Below are 6,527 nucleotides of genomic sequence, written 5' to 3' on the forward strand. Positions count from 1 at the left end.
TATATCGGCGCCTGCAGAAATAAGTCAAATCGTCCTGCTTCTTCAGCTGCTCCTCCACCTGCAGCCACATCTACCCACAAGTCCCCGGTGTCTGTTTAAACCAACATCCTTATCATTTAACAAATTCATCTGTGAGCAAACACCATGGTGCATCTTTTTGCTTTTTCCTCAGCTCTTTGAGAGGTCTGCATGTGCTTTAGCAGTAGAAACCCCTTTGATCTTGCCATTTCTTTTGATAAATATTCATCAAGATGGTAATCTTGTCAGCTCCTGTGTTTTTCGGTTGATGGATCTCTTAGTTATTTTAATTGCCTTTCATGAATATTTCCCTTTGACACGCTGATTCATAAAGCGTAATAGCAGTTAGCAGCAGGATGAGGATATGATAGGTGGATGATGTATGCTTTCCGTGGCAGCCTCCAGGCAGGTGCTCTATCCTGAGTGAGTGACGGTTCAGGCTGAAGGTAAGCAGACAGCTAAATCTCCACCGCTCCTGCAGAAAGTGATTACTCTTCCCTGCAACTGGGGAGCATAAAGCATGCTGACTGCACTGACAAGGCTGCAGCTGTGGGGACTGCTGTGACTTGGTCAGACATGGTCCCCCTGGCATGGTTTGTATGCCCTCAAATACCCCACGCTCGATCTTCCAAACTCAAGTCTTCCAGTCTTGTAAAGAAAGATTACACCTGTCGCTCAGAGGAGCGGTCAAGGTGAGGATTAGGGCAGGATTAGATGTCCCGTATGAGTGAGTTTTGGGGGAAACTGCATTCCTGACATCTAAAAATAATCATACTGACAGCATTCAAAAAAATAAGGTATTAAAAAATGAATATTTAAAATTCACAAAATAGTTGTTGATTAAATCTGCGAGAAACTGTGTTGTAAAAAAGTAAAGTTAGAGGAAATCTAAATTTTTCTTCTGATTCTCCAGTTCAGGGTCAGGTTGTAGCTGGAGCCTATGCCAGCTGTCATAAGGTGAGAGGGAGGGCACGCCCTGGACAAATCACCAGGGCTAATGCAGAGAAACTGCCACTCACTGTTGTATTCACACCTACAGCCAATTTAGAATCACCAGTTAATCTAACCCATGCATGTTTTAGGACTGTGGGAGAAAGACAAAGCACCCGGAGAGAACATGTGCAAACTCCACAGAGAGAGGATTTGAACCTTGTTGCTGCAGTGCTAACCACCACCCCACCACACTTTCCTAAATATAAATATAACGAATAAAAATCCTTGTGCGCTAGGGACTCACTTCTCTTTCTATGTTACAGTATATGCACTTTACTGTGAATGGAGCTCATACTGATGTATGAACTCAGAGCAAACCCACAAAAGCTCATCATCCAGAATTGTTTTAGCTTGATTTAATGCTTCTTTAAACCAGCAAAGCAACAGTCTGCAGGTCTTGTGTATATATAAGTGGTTAAGTTGACGATTAGTGCAGGATTAGGTGTCATGGATACGTGTGTTTTGGGGCAAACTCATTCCAGACATTCTCTGAGGATGGTGTGTGTGTGTGTGTGTGTGTGTGTGTGTGTGTGTGTGTGTGTGTGTGTGTGTGTCTGCAGTGTTATTCCCAGGTTATTCAAGACCTAACAAAGAAAGGAGACTGACACAGCAGGCATTTAATCTAAGTTCAAATTTAAGTAATTGTAACCCAAGAAAGATAAGCCAAGCAGAACAGGTGACCAAAAATACATGTAACTTAAAAGAAGGAAAAAAATTGAAATCTAAGCTGGATGCCTGACAAACCCCATCCATCCAGTGGGAAAGACAGCCACCTTTGGTGGAAAGCAGCTTATATATGGTCCTGATCAGGAGAAGTGTTTGTCCAGAGGTAGGAGGCCAAGGATTACCTGAAAGGAGAAAGCATTGAAATAATCAGTCCTGAAAAGGCACAAGGTTGTCACAGATCAGTTAAGGTATGTTTTAAAATACACTCAAAAAAATGAAACGTTGACTTTAATTAAAATTATTTTGTCAACAGGTTCCACGAAATTGAATTATGTTAGTTTAAAGCAAAAATCTTTAGTTCATCTAATTTAAAAAAAACTACTTAAGATTAACAAGACATATTTAAGACTAACTAAATCAAGTTATGTTGCATGAACAAAGATGATATATTTTCAGGTTAGATAGTTTAGATTAGTTACTTCAACACATTTCTTATTTGTGGCAGTAAAATGTTAAATTTAAGTTAGATTAATTCAAATATTATATTTTCAGCCACCTTGTGCTTTATTAATTAGTTTTACATAAATCTATTTTGTCAACAGGTTCCACACAAATGAATTAAGTACATCCAACTTATTTTTTAAAATTTATTTTATTGCCAACACATTCAGTGAGCATTTGTGTAAACCCAGTCCAAAATAAAACACAACAGCTCATTAGGGTTAGTAATTAACAGTATGTAGACAGATGCAACATCAAGACTTTAAATTAAATGTCTGTATCTACCAGAAATAGAAGAGAAAAAAAACGCATTGAAGATCACATAACACATTGATAAGATGACACTTGAGTTATGCACATGTGATGCTAGTAAGGTCTGTGAGTGTTTTTTTCTTTTAGTGTCTAAAATGGATAGCAAAGTTGCTATTTGCAATGATTGCTTAGGGTCAGTCCAGTAACACAATGCCAATGAAGTGCTTTCCTTTAACAATGCAAAGTGAAGTGTCCACCTCAACAGTCACAATTTAAAAAAAAAAAAAAAATGTAACAACAATAATAATAATAATAATAATAATAATAATAATAATAATAATAATAATAATAATAATAATAATAATAATAAATAGTCCACTGATATTAGCAATCAAAGAAAATTACATCACCATCCCAAATAAAACTTTAACAAAACATGCCAACATTATGGTCTAACAATAAAACAGCTTGTCAGCGTTCAGTTTTTTTGCAACAGCACAGCAGTAACCATTTAACACTTGCCACTGTCAACATTTATTTTACCAGTGTTTGGGCAAAAAACTTCAGATGTAAACATTTTAACATGGAAACAATTGTTCGTCTTTAAAAGTCCACAAAATATACATTCATCCTGCATTCCCAACTTGGATGATCTGATATCCTCGTGTTGGTGTTGTTCCCAGACCATCATGAAAATGTTGTTCCAGGTTCAACATTGCAAGTGACCAATCACATTGTTGTGACGTTATTCTATTCCAAGCCATTCGTGCATTTATGAAATTCCAATGTTGCAAGGACAATATCAATTCTGCTTACTGTTTATTAAAGGGTTACGGTTAGGGTTAGGGTCAGTTGATCGGCGGACAGAGGCGGTTTCACGCAGCTTAAGTACAGTTTTTTGTTTTACGCCGGTTTTTCCCGAAGTCGCAAAAGTATGACGTCACAACATTCTGATTGGTCACTTGCAATGTTGATCCTGGAACAACATTTAGTATGATGATCTGGGAACAACACCAACACGAGGATATCAGATCAACCTCCTAACTTACCCTTAATTTTAGTATGTATTGCAATTACCTTTACAATGCACACAATGTAACACAAACTGAATATGAACATATTTCCACCTCATAACAATATGCCTTGAACGCTAATATACACACCACCCTTCAACATTTCTGGTGCAGTATCATCTCTCAATTAAATCCTTTAAATCTCAATACTTTTGATTGTCTCTTAGCTTTCAGTCTTGAGGTTAACTGAGATTCAGTGCATATATCCCACCCATTAAGAGTGCACATGCAGAGGCCAGGTCTTCCAGGTCATGCAGGACACACTAGATGGTTATACCCACATCGGCTGGAGGAGTGCTGGCATCAGCTCTTTCGATGGTAAAGATAGCAAGGGTAATTTGTTCCAGCTCCCTCTGAACAGCTGTAGCTTAGACACAAAAACATAGAAAAATGGCATCCAGTTTTAAAAAAAGAAAGAAAAAGGGCCAAAGCTACCCTTTAATGACGTAAACACAATATTAGGAACATGCACCCCAGTGCGCCACTATTTTAGACTACAGATTCAACGATAAATATAAATAGTTTGGGTATACAAGAAGATTTCCCAAAACATTTAAACAGGTTCCATGCAAATTACAACAACAACATTACAACATGCAACAACATTAGTTATTCAAAATTTGGTTTAATACAGATAAAAAACTAAACTAAAATTACCAACCAATTATTCTTTGAAGAGGATGCTTGGGTCTTCATTCAGGTAAAAAGGTAGTGCCCTGAGGACACACTCCCTCCCCTTTTCAATGGTTTCCTTCTGTAGAGAGTGGCAGAGATACAGGAAGAGAAAACAGAAATACTTTAGGATGACAGAAACTCACATTATACGCAAAATGAATGACATAGCCACTGCACAGATAGACATGTACACAAGACCAACTAATCATCACATGGACATGAATAGTTAACCTGTTGGGCAGGGTTTCCACCACATTATATATGTCCATAATGGAGGTAAAGACAAACTAATACATCATCTTTTTTGCATTCAAAACATAACATAAAAACATTCACTTCTGGTTTAACCTAAATCAAGGGATCAGATTTTACATATGTTTAGGTAATTTAAATTTTCCAACGTTTTGGGTACCAAACTTTGTCTTGCTTAATATAAATGTAAGTGCACTGTGCAGCTACCATACACTAGCTGTTTAAATTTGAAAATGATCTTATTAGCCATAATATTTTGCTACCAACAGAATAACGCACCTGTGTGGCTGGGGCCAAAGTTTGTCTAATTTTCTTCCCTGCAACGCCTCCTTTTTTCTTGAAGACTTTTATGAGCTGGTCAGTGTATTGGTCAAGTTGTGTAAAAAGCCTTGGAACATGTGCAGCAGTAGTAATCCTCACATATTCTGCTTCCACCTGAAAATATGTCAACAAACACAACATACTGTACTGTAAATATACATACTATATGTACACATATACAAACTAAAACTAATGTAGTAAGACCTCATTAAAGCTATAATTTTAACACAAACATTTACACAAAATGCTAATGGAGCCATTACAGCTTTTATTGTTATTTATCAAGTTCCAAAAAATATTGATCACAGCTGATCTGAAAAGAATTTCATGCCTCAGGCCCTTGAACTGCAACCTTTACCATGGTTCAGATGTGGAGAAGAAATAACAGGGGCATGGGATGGGTCACAAAAGAAAACTTAACTTATAAAACAGTTTTGTTTTTAAAAGTATAACAGTTCACATACCACATACAAGCTCAGCAATACCACATACACCACATCAGTATAGGAGGGAGCAGGTAAAGGCAGGATCTGAGATTTATAAAGAAAAAAAAAAAATTAATTCCTTAATTTCAAGAAGCAAATTATTGTTTGAATTACAACTAAATAAAATACTACTCAGAAGAAAAGCAAGAGATTGACACTGCCATGTGCTAACTTTCTATAGAAGCAATTATCACCAGGTCTGTCGACCTCCATTGTCTGTCCACTCATATGTCTTGAATAATTTTATTAAAAAAATTAAGTGTGTACTTTCACAAACTGTAATTTATAACTACATTGATATGTATAACTCCGCTAGGAAACATGCTGTATTTACAGACCATTTTTACATAATACAGATTACTGATAGAGCAGAACAATGGTGTCACAGTGGCTTTCGCCCTTGACTTTTTGGATTTTAAATGTCACTTTATGCTATCCTTGCTATCCTATTCGATATTTCCGACTCTCGGATTACAGAAAAGGAATCCCAAGAAAGCAAATGAAAGAATAACCCCATGAACCCCTGTAGCTAATCCCTTAATAAAACAAAAAACAATAAAAATGTTTCTTACACAGTCCACAAAATAAGCATGTCCAGGACCCAGTAAAACTAATGTAAAACAAGCACACGCAAACGATATAACATGTCTTGTAAGACAAACGCAAAATATAACCATGCTGGACATATAGATACTACACAACATAGTCAAAGAAAAAAGTGGTCTTACCTCTCAAAGAAACAGCAGCTTGGCGCCAAAACAGCCTTTTTCAGTTAAATTTGAAGTCTTGCGCATGAGCAGGCACAAGCCGTGAAACCTTCTTGTTCTGCGCGGTTTCACTACAACTGTTTTTGCATTACTGCCACCTTGTGGATATACAAGGTATATCGATCCTAATTGACTTAACTTAAATGTTATGCGATCAAGTAACACATTAGTATTATGTACGTTGAATAATAGACACAATTACGTAGACTTGATTAGAAAAACATATGTTAACTTAACAAAAACATATATTTTAAGTAAAATGAAAATAAATAATTAATATACACTGAACAATCCACCTCATTCATTTTTTTGAGTGTATGTAGAAATTACATAATATTCATTGCTTAAATGCATTCAATCATTTAAAAAACAAATGTTATTAAATTGGTCATTTTTAAAGAGCCTGTTTGAAAAGCGGTGATTAAAGGTTTCTTTATAGTCGTCAGAAAAGCAACGCTGTTTGTACAGTGATTCATCAAACTCATGAAAAGGCACCCTGGGAGAAAGGTGTAAATGCATGAAAC

At 36.4% G+C, this 6,527-nt stretch overlaps 1 long non-coding RNA gene across 3 annotated transcripts; it reads right to left on the reverse strand.

Annotated features, from left to right (window-relative positions):
• Positions 1-2,952: 2,952 nt before the first annotated feature.
• Positions 2,953-6,052, reverse strand: LOC113023105 (uncharacterized). 3 transcript variants are annotated; one of them, XR_013902645.1, is made up of 5 exons: positions 5,965-6,051; positions 5,216-5,281; positions 4,710-4,865; positions 4,165-4,257; positions 2,953-3,870 (listed from the first exon to the last, which is right to left on the reverse strand). It is a non-coding gene; the product is annotated as an uncharacterized LOC113023105 (long non-coding RNA). The 3 variants fall into 3 exon arrangements; XR_013902646.1 differs by lacking the exon at positions 5,965-6,051 and adding an exon at positions 5,809-5,956; XR_013902647.1 differs by lacking the exon at positions 5,216-5,281 and having other exon boundaries at positions 5,965-6,052.
• Between the last annotated feature and the right edge of the window lie 475 nt (positions 6,053-6,527).

This window comes from Astatotilapia calliptera, chromosome 17 (genome assembly GCF_964374335.1).
Source record: "Astatotilapia calliptera chromosome 17, fAstCal68.1, whole genome shotgun sequence".
Lineage (NCBI taxonomy): Eukaryota > Metazoa > Chordata > Actinopteri > Cichliformes > Cichlidae > Astatotilapia > Astatotilapia calliptera.